The sequence below is a fragment of the Bombus flavifrons genome, chromosome 9 (genome assembly GCF_040668555.2).
Source record: "Bombus flavifrons isolate JBK064 chromosome 9, iyBomFlav1_principal, whole genome shotgun sequence".
Lineage (NCBI taxonomy): Eukaryota > Metazoa > Arthropoda > Insecta > Hymenoptera > Apidae > Bombus > Bombus flavifrons.
This window is the reverse complement of record NC_138450.1, coordinates 2,063,765-2,089,589: the sequence shown is the minus strand read 5'-3', so window position 1 is coordinate 2,089,589 and position 25,825 is coordinate 2,063,765.

The following is a 25,825-nucleotide window of genomic DNA, read 5'->3' as shown; positions in this document are numbered from 1 at the left end:
TTAAACCATACAACATATTATGCTATAACGTTATACCATACAACGTATTATGCTATAACGTTATACCATATAACGTAATACGTTATAACGTTATACCATATAACGTAATACTATATAACATAATACGTTATTACGTTATACTATATAACATAATACGTTATACCGTTATACCTTATAACGTATTACGTTATAACGTAATACCATAGAACGTATTATGCTATAACGTTATACTACATAACGTAATACGTTATAACGTTATACCATACAACGTATTATGCTATAACGTTATACCATATAACGTAATACGTTATAACGTTATACCATATAACGTTATACTATATAACGTTATATCATATATCGTTATACCATATAAGGTATTACGTAATAACGTTATACCATATAACGTTATACTATATAACTTGTTACGTTCAAACGTTATACCATATAACGTTATACCATACAACGTAATACGTTATAACGTTATACCATATAACATTATACAATATAATATATTACGTTATAACGTTATACCATATAACGTTATACTACATAACGTAATACGTTATAACGTTATACCATTCAACGTATTATGATATAACGTTATACCATATAACGTAATACGTTATAACGTTATACCATATAACGTATTACGTTATAACGTTATACCATATAACGTATAATGCTATAACGTTATACCATATAACGTTATACGTTATAACGTTATACCATATAACGTTATACTATATAACGTATTACGTTCAAGCGTTATACCATATAACGTTCTACCATACAACGTAATACGTTATAACGTTATACCATATAACGTTATACTACATAACGTAATACGTTCTAACGTTACACTATATAACGTTATACGATACAACGTAATACGTTATAACGTTTTACTCTATAACGTATAACTTTATAACGTTATACCATATAACGTTATACTACATAACGTAATACGTTATAACGTTATACCATATAACGTAATACGTTATAACGTTATACCATATAACGTTATACTATATAACGTTATACCTTATATCGTCATACCATATAAGGTAATACGTTATAACGTTATACTATATAACGTTATACAATATAAAATATTACGTTATAACGTTATACCATATAACGTTATACTGTATAACATAATACGTTATAACGTTATACCATCTAACGTATTACGTTATAACGTTATACCATATAACGTATTATGCTATAACGTTATACCATATAACGTAATACGTTATAACGTTATACCATACAACGTAATATGTTATAACGTTATACCATATAACGTTATACTACATAACGTAATACGTTCTAACGTTATACCATACAACGTATTATGCTATAACGTTATACGTTATAACGTTATACTCTATAACGTATTACTTTATAACGTTATACCATATAACGTAATACGTTATAACGTTATACCATATAACGTAATACTATATAACATAATACGTTATAACGTTATACTATATAACATAATACGTTATACCGTTATACCATATAACGTATTACGTTATAACGTAATACCATAGAACGTATTATGCTATAACGTTATACTACATAACGTAATACGTTATAACGTTATACCATACAACGTATTATGCTATAACGTTATACCATATAACGTAATACGTTATAACGTTATACCATATAACGTTATACTATATAACGTTATATCATATATCGTTATACCATATAAGGTATTACGTAATAACGTTATACCATATAACGTTATACTATATAACGTGTTACGTTCAAACGTTATACCATATAACGATATACCATACAACGTAATACGTTATAACGTTATACCATATAACATTATACAATATAATATTTTACGTTATAACGTTATACCATATAACGTTATACTACATAACGTAATACGTTATAACGTTATACCATTCAACGTATTATGATATAACGTTATACCATATAACGTAATACGTTATAACGTTATACCATATAACGTATTACGTTATAACGTTATACCATATAACGTATAATGCTATAACGTTATACCATATAACGTTATACGTTATAACGTTATACCATATAACGTTATACGTTATAACGTTATACCATATAACGTTATACTATATAACGTATTACGTTCAAGCGTTATACCATATAACGTTCTACCATACAACGTAATACGTTATAACGTTATACCATATAACGTTATACTACATAACGTAATACGTTCTAACGTAACACTATATAACGTTATACGATACAACGTAATACGTTATAACGTTTTACTCTATAACGTATAACTTTATAACGTTATACCATATAACGTTATACTACATAACGTAATACGTTATAACGTTATACCATATAACGTAATACGTTATAACGTTATACCATATAACGTTATACTATATAACGTTATACCTTATATCGTCATACCATATAAGGTAATACGTTATAACGTTATACCATATAACGTTATACAATATAAAATATTACGTTATAACGTTATACCATATAACGTAATACGTTATAACGTTATCCCATCTAACGTATTACGTTATAACGTTATACCATATAACGTATTATGCTATAACGTTATACTACATAACGTAATACGTTATAACGTTATACCATACAACGTATTATGCTATAACGTTATACCATATAACGTAATACGTTATAACGGTATACCATATAACGTTATACTATATAACGTTATATCATATATCGTTATACCATATAAGGTATTACGTAATAACGATATACCATGTAACGTTATACTATATAACGTGTTACGTTCAAACGTTATACCATATAACGTTATACCATACAACGTAATACGTTATAACGTTATACCATATAACGTTATACAATATAATATATTACGTTATAACGTTATACCATATAACGTTATACTACATAACGTGATACGTTATAACGTTATACCATACAACGTATTATGTTATAACGTTATATATATAACGTAATACGTTATAACGTTATACCATCTAACGTATTACGTTATAACGTTATATCATATAACGTATTATGCTATAACGTTATACCATATAACGTTATACGTTATAACGTTATACCATATATCGTTATACTATATAACGTATTACGTTCAAGCGTTATACCATATAACGTTCTACCATACAACGTAATACGTTATAACGTTATACCATATAACGTTATACTACATAACGTAATACGTTCTAACGTTATACTATATAACGTTATACGATACAACGTAATACGTTATAACGTTTTACTCTATAACGTATAACTTTATAACGTTATACCATATAACGTTATACTATATAACGTGTTACGTTCGAACGTTATACCATATAACGTTATACCATACAACGTATTATGCTATAACGTTATACCATATAACGTAATACCATATAACGTTATACCATACAACGTATTATGCTATAACGTTATACCATACAACGTATTACGTTATAACGTTATACCATATAACGTATTACGTTATAACGTTATACCATATAACGTTATACTATATAACGTTATACCATATATCGTCATACCATATAAGGTAATACGTTATAACGTTATACCATATAACGTTATACTACAAAACGTAATACGTTATAACGTTATACCATACAACGTATTATGCTATAACGTTATACCATATAACGTAATACGTTATAACGTTATACCATATAACGTAATACTATATAACATAATACGTTATAACGTTATACTATATAACATAATACGTTATACCGTTATACCATATAACGTATTACGTTATAACGTAATACCATAGAACGTATTATGCTATAACGTTATACTACATAACGTAATACGTTATAACGTTATACCATACAACGTATTATGCTATAACGTTATACCATATAACGTAATACGTTATAACGTTATACCATATAACGTTATACTATATAACGTTATATCATATATCGTTATACCATATAAGGTATTACGTAATAACGTTATACCATATAACGTTATACTATATAACGTGTTACGTTCAAACGTTATACCATATAACGTTATACCATACAACGTAATACGTTATAACGTTATACCATACAACGTAATACGTTATAACGTTATACCATATAACGTTATACAATATAAAATATTACGTTATAACGTTATACCATATAACGTTATACTACATAACGTAATACGTTATAACGGTATACCATACAACGTATTATGCTATAACGTTATACGTTATAACGTTATACTCTATAACGTATTACTTTATAACGTTATACCATATAACGTTATACTACAAAACGTAATACGTTCTAACGTTATACCATACAACATATTATGCTATAACGTTATAGCATATAACGTAATACGCTATAACGTTATACCATATAACGTATTACGTTATAACGATATACTCTATAACGTATTACGTTATAACTTTATACCATATATCGTTATACCATATAAGGTAATACGTTATAACGGTATACCATATAATGTATTACGTTATAACGTTATACCATATAACGTTGTACTACATAACGTAATACGTTATAACGTTATACCATACAACGTAATACGTTATAACGTTATACCATATAACGTTATACTACATAACGTAATACGTTCTAACGTTAAACCATACAACATATTATGCTATAACGTTATACCATATAACGTAATACGTTATAACGTTATACCATATAACGTATTATGCTATAACGTTATACCATATAACGTAATACGTTTTAACGTTATACCATATAACGTTATACTATATAACGTATTACGTTCAAGCGTTATACCATATAACGTTATACCATACAACGTAATACGTTATAACGTTATACTCTATAACGTATTACGTTATAACGTTATACCATATAACGTTATAACGTATTACGTTATAACGTTATACCATATAACGTTATACTACATAACGTAATACGTTATAACGTTATACCATACAACGTATTATGCTATGTCGTTATACCATACAACGTACTATGCTATAACGTTATACCATATAACGTAATACGGTATAACGTTATACCATATAACGTATTACGTTATAACGATATACCGTATAACGTATTACGTTGTAACGTTATACCATATAACGTTATCCTATATAACGTATTACGTTCAAACGTTATACCATATAACGTTATACCATACAATGTAATACGTTATAACGTTATACCATATAACATTATACAATATAAAATATTACGTTATAACTTTATACCATGTAACGTTATACTATATAACGTAATACGTTATAACGTTATACCATACAACGTAATATGTTATAACGTTATACCATATAACGTTATACTACATAACGTAATACGTTCTAACGTTATACCATACAACGTATTATGCTATAACGTTATACGTTATAACGTTATACTCTATAACGTATTACGTTCAAGCGTCATACCATATAACGTTATACCATACAACGTAATACGTTATAACGTTATACTCTATAACGTATTACGTTATAACGTTATACCATACAACGTATTATGCTATGTCGTTATACCATACAACGTACTATGCTATAACGTTATACCATATAACGTATTACGTTATAACGTAATACCATAGAACGTAATACGTTATAACGATATCCCATCTAACGTATTACGTTATAACGTTATACCATACAACGTATTATGCTATAACGTTATACGTTATAACGTTATACTCTATAACGTATTACTTTATAACGTTATACCATATAACGTTATACTACATAACGTAATACGTTATAACGTTATACCATACAACGTATTATGCTATAACGTTATACCATATAACGTAATACGTTATAACGTTATACCATATAACATTATACAATATAAAATATTACGTTATAACTTAATACCATGTAACGTTATACCATATAACGTAATACGTTATAACGTTATACCATATAACGTATTATGCTATAACGTTATACCATATAACGTAATACGTTTTAACGTTATACCATATAACGTTATACTATATAACGTTATACCTTATATCGTCATACCATATAAGGTAATACGTTATAACGTTATACCATACAACGTATTATGCTATAACGTTATACGTTATAACGTTATACTCTATAACGTATTACTTTATAACGTTATACCATATAACGTTATACTACATAACGTAATACGTTATAACGTTATACCATACAACGTATTATGCTATAACGTTATACCATATAACGTAATACGTTATAATGTTACACCATATAACGTTATACAATATAAAATATTACGTTATAACGTTATACCATATAACGTTATACAATATAAAATATTACGTTATAACGTTATACCATATAACGTTATACTATATAACATAATACGTTATAACGTTATACCATATAACGTATTACGTTATAACGTAATACCATAGAACGTAATACGTTATAACGATATACTCTATAACGTATTACGTTATAACGTAATACCATATAACGTTATACTACATAACGTAATACGTTATAACGGTATACCATACAACGTATTATGCTATAACGTTATACGTTATAACGTTATACTCTATAACGTATTACTTTATGACGTTATACCATATAACGTTATACTACAAAACGTAATACGTTATAACGTTATACCATACAACGTATTATGCTATAACGTTATACCATATAACGTAATACGTTATAACGTTATACCATATAACGTAATACTATATAACATAATACGTTATAACGTTATACTATATAACATAATACGTTATACCGTTATACCATATAACGTATTACGTTATAACGTAATACCATAGAACGTATTATGCTATAACGTTATACTACATAACGTAATACGTTATAACGTTATACCATACAACGTATTATGCTATAACGTTATACCATATAACGTAATACGTTATAACGTTATACCATATAACGTTATACTATATAACGTTATATCATATATCGTTATACCATATAAGGTATTACGTAATAACGTTATACCATATAACGTTATACTATATAACGTGTTACGTTCAAACGTTATACCATATAACGTTATACCATACAACGTAATACGTTATAACGTTATACCATATAACATTATACAATATAATATATTACGTTATAACGTTATACCATATAACGTTATACTACATAACGTAATACGTTATAACGTTATACCATTCAACGTATTATGATATAACGTTATACCATATAACGTAATACGTTATAACGTTATACCATATAACGTATTACGTTATAACGTTATACCATATAACGTATAATGCTATAACGTTATACCATATAACGTTATACGTTATAACGTTATACCATATAACGTTATACGTTATAACGTTATACCATATAACGTTATACGTTATAACGTTATACCATATAACGTTATACTATATAACGTATTACGTTCAAGCGTTATACCATATAACGTTCTACCATACAACGTAATACGTTATAACGTTATACCATATAACGTTATACTACATAACGTAATACGTTCTAACGTTACACTATATAACGTTATACGATACAACGTAATACGTTATAACGTTTTACTCTATAACGTATAACTTTATAACGTTATACCATATAACGTTATACTACATAACGTAATACGTTATAACGTTATACCATATAACGTAATACGTTATAACGTTATACCATATAACGTTATACTATATAACGTTATACCTTATATCGTCATACCATATAAGGTAATACTTTATAACGTTATACCATATAACGTTATACAATATAAAATATTACGTTATAACGTTATACCATATAACGTAATACGTTATAACGTTATCCCATCTAACGTATTACGTTATAACGTTATACCATATAACGTATTATGCTATAACGTTATACTACATAACGTAATACGTTATAACGTTATACCATACAACGTATTATGCTATAACGTTATACCATATAACGTAATACGTTATAACGGTATACCATATAACGTTATACTATATAACGTTATATCATATATCGTTATACCATATAAGGTATTACGTAATAACGATATACCATGTAACGTTATACTATATAACGTGTTACGTTCAAACGTTATACCATATAACGTTATACCATACAACGTAATACGTTATAACGTTATACCATATAACGTTATACAATATAATATATTACGTTATAACGTTATACCATATAACGTTATACTACATAACGTGATACGTTATAACGTTATACCATACAACGTATTATGTTATAACGTTATATATATAACGTAATACGTTATAACGTTATACCATCTAACGTATTACGTTATAACGTTATATCATATAACGTATTATGCTATAACGTTATACCATATAACGTTATACGTTATAACGTTATACTCTATAACGTATTACGTTATAACGTTATACCATATAACGTTATAACGTATTACGTTATAACGTTATACCATATAACGTTATACTACATAACGTAATACGTTATAACGTTATACCATACAACGTATTATGCTATGTCGTTATACCATACAACGTACTATGCTATAACGTTATACCATATAACGTAATACGGTATAACGTTATACCATATAACGTATTACGTTATAACGATATACCATATAACGTATTACGTTGTAACGTTATACCATATAACGTTATCCTATATAACGTATTACGTTCAAACGTTATACCATATAACGTTATACCATACAATGTAATACGTTATAACGTTATACCATATAACATTATACAATATAAAATATTACGTTATAACTTTATACCATGTAACGTTATACTATATAACGTAATACGTTATAACGTTATACCATACAACGTAATATGTTATAACGTTATACCATATAACGTTATACTACATAACGTAATACGTTCTAACGTTATACCATACAACGTATTATGCTATAACGTTATACGTTATAACGTTATACTCTATAACGTATTACGTTCAAGCGTCATACCATATAACGTTATACCATACAACGTAATACATTATAACGTTATACTCTATAACGTATTACGTTATAACGTTATACCATACAACGTATTATGCTATGTCGTTATACCATACAACGTACTATGCTATAACGTTATACCATATAACGTATTACGTTATAACGTAATACCATAGAACGTAATACGTTATAACGATATCCCATCTAACGTATTACGTTATAACGTTATACCATACAACGTATTATGCTATAACGTTATACGTTATAACGTTATACTCTATAACGTATTACTTTATAACGTTATACCATATAACGTTATACTACATAACGTAATACGTTATAACGTTATACCATACAACGTATTATGCTATAACGTTATACCATATAACGTAATACGTTATAACGTTATACCATATAACATTATACAATATAAAATATTACGTTATAACTTAATACCATGTAACGTTATACCATATAACGTAATACGTTATAACGTTATACCATATAACGTATTATGCTATAACGTTATACCATATAACGTAATACGTTTTAACGTTATACCATATAACGTTATACTACATAACGTAATACGTTATAACGTTATACCATATAACGTAATACGTTATAACGTTATACCATATAACGTTATACTATATAACGTTATACCTTATATCGTCATACCATATAAGGTAATACGTTATAACGTCATACTATATAACGTTATACAATATAAAATATTACGTTATAACGTTATACCATATAACGTAATACGTTATAACGTTATCCCATCTAACGTATTACGTTATAACGTTATACCATATAACGTATTATGCTATAACGTTATACCATATAACGTAATACGTTATAACGTTATACCATACAACGTAATATGTTATAACGTTATACCATATAACGTCATACTACATAACGTAATACGTTCTAACGTTATACCATACAACGTATTATGCTATAACGTTATACGTTATAACGTTATACTCTATAACGTATTACTTTATAACGTTATACCATATAACGTTATACTACATAACGTAATACGTTATAACGTTATACCATACAACGTATTATGCTATAACGTTATACCATATAACGTAATACGTTATAATGTTATACCATATAACGTTATACAATATAAAATATTACGTTATAACGTTATACCATATAACGTTATACAATATAAAATATTACGTTATAACGTTATACCATATAACGTTATACTATATAACATAATACGTTATAACGTTATACCATATAACGTATTACGTTATAACGTAATACCATAGAACGTAATACGTTATAACGATATACTCTATAACGTATTACGTTATAACGTAATACCATATAACGTTATACTACATAACGTAATACGTTATAACGGTATACCATACAACGTATTATGCTATAACGTTATACGTTATAACGTTATACTCTATAACGTATTACTTTATGACGTTATACCATATAACGTTATACTACAAAACGTAATACGTTATAACGTTATACCATACAACGTATTATGCTATAACGTTATACCATATAACGTAATACGTTATAACGTTATACCATATAACGTTATACTATATAACGTTATATCATATATCGTTATACCATATAAGGTATTACGTAATAACGTTATACCATATAACGTTATACTATATAACGTGTTACGTTCAAACGTTATACCATATAACGTTATACCATACAACGTAATACGTTATAACGTTATACCATATAACATTATACAATATAATATATTACGTTATAACGTTATACCATATAACGTTATACTACATAACGTAATACGTTATAACGTTATACCATTCAACGTATTATGATATAACGTTATACCATATAACGTAATACGTTATAACGTTATACCATATAACGTATTACGTTATAACGTTATACCATATAACGTATAATGCTATAACGTTATACCATATAACGTTATACGTTATAACGTTATACCATATAACGTTATACGTTATAACGTTATACCATATAACGTTATACTACATAACGTAATACGTTCTAACGTTACACTATATAACGTTATACGATACAACGTAATACGTTATAACGTTTTACTCTATAACGTATAACTTTATAACGTTATACCATATAACGTTATACTACATAACGTAATACGTTATAACGTTATACCATATAACGTAATACGTTATAACGTTATACCATATAACGTTATACTATATAACGTTATACCTTATATCGTCATACCATATAAGGTAATACGTTATAACGTTATACCATATAACGTTATACAATATAAAATATTACGTTATAACGTTATACCATATAACGTAATACGTTATAACGTTATCCCATCTAACGTATTACGTTATAACGTTATACCATATAACGTATTATGCTATAACGTTATACTACATAACGTAATACGTTATAACGTTATAGCATACAACGTATTATGCTATAACGTTATACCATATAACGTAATACGTTATAACGGTATACCATATAACGTTATACTATATAACGTTATATCATATATCGTTATACCATATAAGGTATTACGTAATAACGATATACCATGTAACGTTATACTATATAACGTGTTACGTTCAAACGTTATGCCATATAACGTTATACCATACAACGTAATACGTTATAACGTTATACCATATAACGTTATACAATATAATATATTACGTTATAACGTTATACCATATAACGTTATACTACATAACGTGATACGTTATAACGTTATACCATACAACGTATTATGTTATAACGTTATATATATAACGTAATACGTTATAACGTTATACCATCTAACGTATTACGTTATAACGTTATATCATATAACGTATTATGCTATAACGTTATACCATATAACGTTATACGTTATAACGTTATACCATATATCGTTATACTATATAACGTATTACGTTCAAGCGTTATACCATATAACGTTCTACCATACAACGTAATACGTTATAACGTTATACCATATAACGTTATACTACATAACGTAATACGTTCTAACGTTATACTATATAACGTTATACGATACAACGTAATACGTTATAACGTTTTACTCTATAACGTATAACTTTATAACGTTATACCATATAACGTTATACTATATAACGTGTTACGTTCGAACGTTATACCATATAACGTTATACCATACAACGTATTATGCTATAACGTTATACCATATAACGTAATACCATATAACGTTATACCATACAACGTATTATGCTATAACGTTATACCATACAACGTATTACGTTATAACGTTATACCATATAACGTATTACGTTATAACGTTATACCATATAACGTTATACTATATAACGTTATACCATATATCGTCATACCATATAAGGTAATACGTTATAACGTTATACCATATAACGTTATACAATACAAAATATTACGTTATAACGTTATACCATATAACGTATTATGCTATAACGTTATACCATATAACGTAATACGTTATAACGTTATACCATATAACGTTATACTATATAACGTTATACCATATATCGTCATACCATATAAGGTAATACGTTATAACGTTATACCATATAAAGTTATACAATACAAAATATTACGTTATAACGTTATACCATATAACGTTATACTACATAACGTAATACGTTATAACGTTATACCATACAACGTATTATGTTTTAACGTGATACCATATAACGTTATACTACATAACGTAATACGTTATAACGTTATACCATACTACGTATTATGCTATAACGTTATACCATATAACGTAATACGTTATAACGTTATACCATATAACGTTTTACTATATAACGTTATATCATATATCGTTATACCATATAAGGTAATACGTAATAACGTTATACCATATAACGTTATTCTATATAACGTATTACGATCAAACGTTATACCATATAACGTTATACCATACAACGTAATACGTTATAACGTTATACTCTATAACGTATTACGTTATAACGTTATACCATATAACGTTATACAATATAAAATATTACGTTATAACGTTATACCATATAACGTTACACTACATAACGTAATACGTTATAACGTTATACCATACAACGTATTATGTTATAACGTTATACCATATAACGTAATACGTTATAACGTTATACCATCTGACGTATTACGTTATAACGTTATACCATATAACGTATTATGCTATAACGTTATACCATATAACGTAATACGTTATAACGTTATATCATATAACGTTATACTATATAACGTTTTACGTTCAAGCGTTATACCATATAACGTTATACCATACAACATAATACGTTATAACGTTATACCATATAACGTTATACTACATAACGTTATACGTTCTAACGTTATACCATACAACATATTATGCTATAACGTTATACCATATAACGTAATACGTTATAACGTTATACCATATAACGTATTATGCTATAACGTTATACCATATAACGTAAAACGTTTTAACGTTATACCATATAACGTTATACTATATAACGTATTACGTTCAAGCGTTATACCATATAACGTTATACCATATAACGTTATACCATACAACGTAATACGTTATAACGTTATACTCTATAACGTATTACGTTATAACGTTATACCATACAACGTATTATGCTATGTCGTTATACCATACAACGTACTATGCTATAACGTTATACCATATAACGTAATACGGTATAACGTTATACCATATAACGTATTACGTTATAACGTTATACCATATAACGTTATATCATATAAGGTAATACGTTAGAACGCTATACCGTATAATATATTACGTTATAACGTTATACCATATAACGTTATACTATATAACATAATACGTTATAACGTTATACCATATAACGTATTACGTTATAACGTAATACCATAGAACGTAATACGTTATAACGATATACTCTATAACGTATTACGTTATAACGTAATACCATATAACGTTATACTACATAACGTAATACGTTATAACGGTATACCATGCAACGTATTATGCTATAACGTTATACGTTATAACGTTATACTCTATAACGTATTACTTTATAACGTTATACCATATAACGTTATACTACAAAACGTAATACGTTATAACGTTATACCATACAACGTATTATGCTATAACGTTATACCATATAACGTATTACGTTATAACGTTATACCATATAACGTTATACCATACAACGTAATACGTTATAACGTTATACCATATAACATTATACAATATAATATATTACGTTATAACGTTATACCATATAACGTTATACTACATAACGTAATACGTTATAACGTTATACCATTCAACGTATTATGATATAACGTTATACCATATAACGTAATACGTTATAACGTTATACCATATAACGTATTACGTTATAACATTATACCATATAACGTATAATGCTATAACGTTATACCATATAACGTTATACGTTATAACGTTATACCATATAACGTTATACTATATAACGTATTACGTTCAAGCGTTATACCATATAACGTTCTACCATACAACGTAATACGTTATAACGTTATACCATATAACGTTATACTACATAACGTAATACGTTCTAACGTTACACTATATAACGTTATACGATACAACGTAATACGTTATAACGTTTTACTCTATAACGTATAACTTTATAACGTTATACCATATAACGTTATACTACATAACGTAATACGTTATAACGTTATACCATATAACGTAATACGTTATAACGTTATACCATATAACGTTATACTATATAACGTTATACCTTATATCGTCATACCATATAAGGTAATACGTTATAACGTTATACCATATAACGTTATACAATATAAAATATTACGTTATAACGTTATACCATATAACGTTATACTACATAACGTAATACGTTATAACGTTATACCATACAACTTATTATGTTATAACGTTATACCATATAACGTAATACGTTATAACGTTATCCCATCTAACGTATTACGTTATAACGTTATACCATATAACGTATTATGCTATAACGTTATACCATATAACGTAATACGTTATAACGTTATACCATATAACGTTATACTATATAACGTTTTACGTTCAAGCGTTATACCATATAACGTTATACCATACAACGTAATACGTTATAACGTTATACCATATAACGTTATACTACATAACGTAATACGTTCTAACGTTATACCATACAACATATTATGCTATAACGTTATAGCATATAACGTAATACGCTATAACGTTATACCATATAACGTATTACGTTATAACGATATACTCTATAACGTATTACGTTATAACGTTATACCATATATCGTTATACCATATAAGGTAATACGTCATAACGTTATACCATATAATGTATTACGTTATAACGTTATACCATATAACGTTGTACTACATAACGTAATACGTTATAACGTTATACCACACAACGTAATACGTTATAACGTTATACCATATAACGTTATACAATATAAAATATTACGTTATAACGTTATACCATATAACGTTATACTACATAACGTAATACGTTATAACGTTATACCATACAACGTATTATGTTATAACGTTATACCATATAACGTAATACGTTATAACGTTATACCATCTAACGTATGACGTTATAACGTTATACCATATAACGTATTATGCTATAACGTTATACCATATAACGTAATACGTTATAACGTTATACCATATAACGTTATACTATATAACGTTTTACGTTCAAGCGTTATACCATATAACGTTATACCATACAACGTAATACGTTATAACGTTATACCATATAACGTTATACTACATAACGTAATACGTTCTAACGTTAAACCATACAACATATTATGCTATAACGTTATACCATATAACGTAATACGTTATAACGCTATACCATATAACGTATTATGCTATAACGTTATACCATATAACGTAATACGTTTTAACGTTATACCATATAACGTTATACTATATAACGTATTACGTTCAAGCGTTATACCATATAACGTTATACCATACAACGTAATACGTTATAACGTTATACTCTATAACGTATTACGTTATAACGTTATACCATATAACGTTATAACGTATTACGTTATAACGTTATACCATATAACGTTATACTGCATAACGTAATACGTTATAACGTTATACCATACAACGTATTATGCTATGTCGTTATACCATACAACGTACTATGCTATAACGTTATACCATATAACGTAATACGGTATAACGTTATACCATATAACGTATTACGTTATAACGATATACCATATAACGTATTACGTTGTAACGTTATACCATATAACGTTATACTATATAACGTATTACGTTCAAACGTTATACCATATAACGTTATACCATACAACGTAATACGTTATAACGTTATACCATATAACGTTATACTACATAACGTAATACGTTATAACGTTATACCATACAACGTATTATGCTATAACGTTATACCATATAACGTAATACGTTATAACGTTATACCATATAACGTTATACTATATAACGTTATATCATATATCGTTATACCATATAAGGTATTACGTAATAACGTTATACCATATAACGTTATACTATATAACGTATTACGTTCAAACGTTATACCATATAACGTTATACCATACAACGTAATACGTTATAACGTTATACCATATAACGTTATACAATATAATATATTACGTTATAACGTTATACCATATAACGTTATACTACATAACGTAATACGTTATAACGTTATACCATACAACGTATTATGTTATAACGTTATACCATATAACGTAATACGTTATAACGTTATACCATCTAACGTATTACGTTATAACGTTATACCATATAACGTATTATGCTATAACGTTATACCATATAACGTTATACGTTATAACGTTATACCATATAACGTTATACTATATAACGTATTACGATCAAGCGTTATACCATATAACGTTATACCATACAACGTAATACGTTATAACGTTATACCATATAACGTTATACAATATAATATATTACGTTATAACGTTATACCATATAACGTTATACTACATAACGTAATACGTTATAACGTTATACCATACAACGTATTATGTTATAACGTTATACCATATAACGTAATACGTTATAACGTTATACCATATAACGTAATACCATATAACGTTATACCATACAACGTATTATGCTATAACGTTATACCATACAACGTATTACGTTATAACGTTATACCATATAACGTATTACGTTATAACGTTATCCCATATAACGTTATACTATATAACGTTATACCATATATCGTTATTCCATATAAGGTAATACGTTATAACGTTATACTATATAACGTTATGCTATATAACATAAAGATATAACGTTATACCATCTAACGTATTACGTTATAACGTTATACCATATAACGTATTATGCTATAACGTTATACCATATAACGTAATACGTTATAACGTTATACCGTACAACGTATTACGATATAACGTTATACCATATAACGTTATATCATATAACGTACGACGTTATAACGTTATACCTTATAACGTATTACATTATAACGTCATACCATATAACGTTATACCACATAACGTAATACGTTATAACGTTATACCGTACAACGTATTATGCTATAACGTTATAACTTATAACGTTATACCATATAACGTTATACCATATAACGTAATACGTTATAACGTTATACTATATAACGTAATACGTTATAACGTTATACCATATAACGTAATTCGTTATAACGTTATACCATATAACGTAATACGTTATAACGTTATACCTTATAACGTAATACGTTATAACGTTATACTATATAACGTAATACTTTATAACGTTATACCATATTACCTCTTACATTATAACGTTGTAGCACATAACGTTATAATATATAACGTAATACGTTATATCGTTATACCATATAACGTAATACGTTATAACGTTATACCTTATAACGTATTACATTATAAGGTCATACCATATAACGTTATACTACATAACGTTATACCATAAATCGTTATACCATATAAGGTAATACGTTATAACGTTATACCATATAACGTTATACTATATAACGTATTACGTTCAAACATTATACCATACAACGTAATACGTTATAACGTTATACTATATAACGTTATGCTATATAACATAATACGATATAACGTTATACCATACAACGTATTATGTTATAACCTTATACCATATAACGTAATACGTTATAACGTTATACCATCTAACGTATTACGTTATAACGTTATACCATATAACGTATTATGCTATAACGTTATACCATATATCGTAATACGTTATAACGTTATACCGTACAACGTATTACGATATAACGTTATACCATATAACGTTATATCATATAACGTACTACGTTATAACGTTATACCTTAAAACGTATTACATTATGACGTCATACCATATAACGTTATACCACATAACGTAATACGTTATAACGTTATACCGTACAACGTATTATGCTATAACGTTATAACTTATAACGTTATACCATATAATGTTATACCATATAACGTAATACGTTATAACGTTATACTATATAACGTAATACGTTATAACGTTATACCATATAACGTAATTCGTTATAACGTTATACCATATAACGTAATACGTTATAACGTTATACCTTATAACGTTATACCTTATAACGTAATACGTTATAACGTTATACTATATAACGTAATACTTTGTAACGTTATACCATATTACCTATTACGTTATAACGTTGTAGCACATAACGTTATAATATATAACGTAATACGTTATAACGTTATACCATATAACGTATTACGTTATAACGTTATACCATATAACAATATACTATATAACGTAATACGTTATGACGTTATGCCATATAACGTTATACCAAATATCGTAATACGTCATAACGTTATACTATATAACGTAATACGTTATAACGTTATACCATATAACGTAATTCGTTATAACGTTATACCATATAACGTAATACGTTATAACGTTTTACCTTATAACGTAATACGTTATAACGTTATACTATATAACGTAATACGTTATAACGTTATACCATATAACGTAATTCGTTATAACGTTATACCATATAACGTAATACGTTATAACGTTATACCTTATAACGTATTACGTTATAACGTTGTACCACATAACGTATTACGTTATAACGTTATACCATATAACAATATACTATATAACGTAATACGTTATGACGTTATGCCATATAACGTTATACCAAATATCGTAATACGTTATAACGTTATACTATATAACGTAATACGTTATAACGTTATACCATATAACGTTATACTATATAACGTAATACTTCATAACGTTATACCATATAATGTTATACCATATTACCTATTACGTTATAACGTTGTAGCACATAACGTTATAATATATAACGTAATACGTTATAACGTTATACCATATTTCCTATTATGTTATAACGTTATAGCATATAACGTTATACTATATAACCTTATACCATATAACGTTATAGTATATAACGTAATACGTTATAACGTTATACCTTATAACGTATTACGTTATGACGTTATACCATATTGCGTAATACGTTATAACGTTATACCTTATAACGTATTACGTTATGACTTTATACCATATAACGTTATACCATATAACGTTATACCATATAACGTTATACGTTTTAACGTTTTACCATATAACGTTATAGTATATAACGTAATACGTTATAACGTTATACCATATAACGTTATTGTATATAACGTAATACGTTATAACGTTATATCATGTAATGTTATACCATATTACGTATTACGTTATAACGTTATAGCCTATAGCGTTATACCACATAACGTAATACGTTATAACGTTATACCATATAACGTAATACGTTATAACGTTATACCATATAACGTTATAGCATATAACGTAATACGTTATAACGTTATACCATATAACGTTGTACTATATACCGTTATACTACATAACGTTATACTATATAACGTAATACGTTATAAAGTTATACTATATAACGTTATACCATATTACGTATTACGTTATAACGTTATACCACAAAGCGTTAGACTATATAACGTATTACGTTATAACGTTATATCATATAACGTTATACCACATAACGTAGTACGTTATAACGTTATACCATATATCGTTATACCATATAACGTAATACGTTATATGGTTATACCTTATATCGTATTACGTTATACCATATAACGTTATACCATATAACGTTATACCATATAACTTAATACGTTATAACGTTATACCATATAACGTTATAGTTTATAACGTAATACGTTATAACGTTATACCATATAACGTTATACCACATAACGTAATACGTTATAACGTTATACCATATAACGTATTACGTTATAACGTTATACCACATAACGTTATACTATATAACGTATTACGTTATAACGTTATACCATATAACGTTATACCACATAACGTAATACGTTATAATGTTATACCATATAACGTATTACGTTATAACGTTATATCATATAACGTTATACTATATAACGTAAAACGTTATGACGTTATACCATATAACGTTATACTATATAACGTATTACGTTATAACGTTATACCATATAACGTTATACCACATAACGAAATTCGTTATAACGTTATACTATATACCGTTATACTATATAATGTTATACTATATAACGTATTACGTTATAAAGTTATACCATATAACGTTATACCACATAACGTAATACGTTATAACGTTATACCATATAACGTTATAGCATATAACTTAATACGTTATAACGTTATACCATATAACGTTATACTATATACCGTTATACTATATAACGTTATACTATATAACGTAATACGTTATAAAGTTATACTATATAACGTTATACCATATTACGTATTACGTTATAACGTTATACCACAAAGCGTTATACTATATAACGTATTACGTTATAACGTTATATCATATAACGTTATACCACATAACGTAGTACGTTATAACGTTATACCATATATCGTTATACCACATAGCGTAATACGTTTCAACGTTATACCGCATAACGTTATACTATATGACGTTATTCGTTATAACGTTATACCATATAACGTTATACCACATAACGTAATTCGTTATAACGTTATACCATACAACGTTATACCATATAACGTAATACGTTATAACGTTATACCGTATAACGTATTACGTTATAACGTTATACCATATAACGTTATACTATATAACGTATTACGTTATAACGTTATACCATATAACGTTATACCACATAACGAAATACGTTATAACTTTATATCATATTACGTATTACGTTATAACGTTATAGCATATAACGTTATAATATATAACGTAATACGTTATAACGTCATACCATATAACGTTATACCATATAACGTAGTACGTTATAACGTTATACCATATATCGTTATACCACATAGCGTAATACGTTTCAACGTTATACCGCATAACGTTATACTATATGACGTTATTCGTTATAACGTTATACCATATAACGTTATACCACATAACGTAATTCGTTATAACGTTATACCATACAACGTTATACCATATAACGTAATACGTTATAACGTTATACCGTATAACGTATTACGTTATAACGTTATACCATATAACGTTATACTATATAACGTATTACGTTATAACGTTATACCATATAACGTTATACCACATAACGAAATACGTTATAACTTTATATCATATTACGTATTACGTTATAACGTTATAGCATATAACGTTATAATATATAACGTAATACGTTATAACGTCATACCATATAACGTTATACTATATAACGTAATGAGTTATAACGTTACACCATATAACGTTATACCATATAACGTTATACCACATAACGTAATTCGTTATAACGTTATACCATACAACGTTATACCATATAACGTAATACGTTATAACGTTATACGTTATAACGTTATACCATATAACGTATTACGTTATAACGTTATACCATATAACGTTATAGTATATAACGTAATACGTTATAACGTTATACCATATAACGTTGTTGTATATAACGTAATACGTTATAACGTTATATCATGTAATGTTATACCATATTACGTATTACGTTATAACGTTATAGCCTATAGCGTTATACCACATAACGTAATACGTTATAACGTTATACCATATAAAGTATTACGTTGTAACGTTATACCATATAATGTATTACGTTATGACATTATACCATCTATCGTTATACCATATAACGTTATACCATATAACTTAATACGTTATAACGTTATACCATATAACGTTATAGTATATAACGTAATACGTTATAACGTTATACCATATAACGTTATACCACATAACGTAATACGTTGTAACGATATACCATATAACTTAATACGTTATAACGTTATACCATATAACGTTATAGTATATAACGTAATACGTTATAACGTTATACCGTATAACGTTATACCATATTACGTATTATGTTATAACGTTATAGCATATAACGTTATACTATATAACCTTATACCATATAACGTTATAGTATATAACGTAATACGTTATAACGTTATAGCATGTATCGTTATATTATATATCGTAATACGTTATACCGTTATACATTATAACGTATTACGTTATAACGTTATTCCATATAACGTTATAACGTATTACGTTATAACGTTATTCCATATAACGTATTACGTTATAACGTTATACGATATAACAATATACTATATAACATAATACGTTATAACGTTATACCATATAACGTAATACGTTATAACGTTATACCGTATAACGTTATACCATATTACGTATTATGTTATAACGTTATAGCATATAACGTTATATTATATAACGTAATACGTATATAACGTTATACCTTCTAACGTATTACGTTATGACGTTACACCATATAACGTAATACGTTATAACGTTATACCTTATAACGTATTACGTTATGACTTTATACCATATAACGTTATACCATATAACGTTATACCACATAACGTTATACGTTTTAACGTTTTACCATATAACGTTATAGTATATAACGTAATACGTTATAACGTTATACCATATAACGTTGTTGTATATAACGTAATACGTTATAACGTTATATCATGTAATGTTATACCATATTACGTATTACGTTATAACGTTATAGCCTATAGCGTTATACCACATAACGTAATACGTTATAGCGTTATACCATATAAAGTATTACGTTGTAACGTTATACCATATAACGTATTACGTTATGACATTATACCATCTAACGTTATACCATATAACGTTATACCATATAACTTAATACGTTATAACGTTATACCATGTAACGTTATAGTATATAACGTAATACGTTATAACGTTATACCATATAACGTTATACCACATAACGTAATACGTTGTAACGTTATACCATATAACTCAATACGTTATAACGTTATACCATATAACGTTATAGTATATAACGTAATACGTTATAACGTTATACCGTATAACGTTATACTATATAACGTAATTCGTTATAACGTTATACCATATATCGTTATACTATATAACGTAATACGTTATATGGTTATACCTAATATCGTATTACGTTATACCATATAACGATATACCATATAACGTTATACCATATAACTTAATACGTTACAACGATATACCATATATCGTTATACCATATAACCTAATACGTTATAACGTTATACCATATTACGTATTACGTTATAACGTCATACTATATAACGTTATACTGTATAACGTAATACGTTATAACGTTATACCATATAACATATTACGTAATAACGTTATACCATATAACGTTATACCACATAACGTAATACGTTATAATGTTATACCATATAACGTATTACGTTATAACGTTATATCATATAACGTTATACTATATAACGTAAAACGTTATGACGTTATACCATATAACGTTATACTATATAACGTATTACGTTATAACGTTATACCATATAACGTTATACCACATAACGAAATTCGTTATAACGTTATACTATATACCGTTATACTATATAATGTTATACTATATAACGTATTACGTTATAAAGTTATACCATATAACGTTATACCACATAACGTAATACGTTATAACGTTATACCATATAACGTTATAGCATATAACTTAATACGTTATAACGTTATACCATATAACGTTATACTATATACCGTTATACTATATAACGTTATACTATATAACGTAATACGTTATAAAGTTATACTATATAACGTTATACCATATTACGTATTACGTTATAACGTTATACCACAAAGCGTTATACTATATAACGTATTACGTTATAACGTTATATCATATAACGTTATACCACATAACGTAGTACGTTATAACGTTATACCATATATCGTTATACCACATAGCGTAATACGTTTCAACGTTATACCGCATAACGTTATACTATATGACGTTATTCGTTATAACGTTATACCATATAACGTTATACCACATAACGTAATTCGTTATAACGTTATACCATACAACGTTATACCATATAACGTAATACGTTATAACGTTATACCGTATAACGTATTACGTTATAACGTTATACCATATAACGTTATACTATATAACGTATTACGTTATAACGTTATACCATATAACGTTATACCACATAACGAAATACGTTATAACTTTATATCATATTACGTATTACGTTATAACGTTATAGCATATAACGTTATAATATATAACGTAATACGTTATAACGTCATACCATATAACGTTATACCATATAACGTAGTACGTTATAACGTTATACCATATATCGTTATACCACATAGCGTAATACGTTTCAACGTTATACCGCATAACGTTATACTATATGACGTTATTCGTTATAACGTTATACCATATAACGTTATACCACATAACGTAATTCGTTATAACGTTATACCATACAACGTTATACCATATAACGTAATACGTTATAACGTTATACCGTATAACGTATTACGTTATAACGTTATACCATATAACGTTATACTATATAACGTATTACGTTATAACGTTATACCATATAACGTTATACCACATAACGAAATACGTTATAACTTTATATCATATTACGTATTACGTTATAACGTTATAGCATATAACGTTATAATATATAACGTAATACGTTATAACGTCATACCATATAACGTTATACTATATAACGTAATGAGTTATAACGTTACACCATATAACGTTATACCATATAACGTAATACGTTATAACGTTATACCATATAACTTAATACGTTATAACGTTACAACATATAACGTATTACGTTATAACGTTATACCATATAACAATATACTATATAACGTAATACGTTATAACGTTATACCTTATAACGTATTACGTTATAACGTTATACCATATAACGTTATACCATATAACGTAATACGTTATAACGTTATACCATATAACGTTATAGTATATAACGTATTACGTTATAACGTTATAGCATATAACGTTATTCTATATAACGTATTACGTTATAACGTTATACCATATAACGTTATACTATATAACGTAATGAGTTATAACGTTACACCATATAACGTTATACCATATAACGTAATACGTTATAACGTTATACCATATAACGTAATACGTTATAACGTTATACCATATAACGTTATACTATATAACGTAATGAGTTATAACGTTACACCATATAACGTTATACCATATAACGTAATACGTTATAACGTTATACCATATAACGTAATACGTTATAA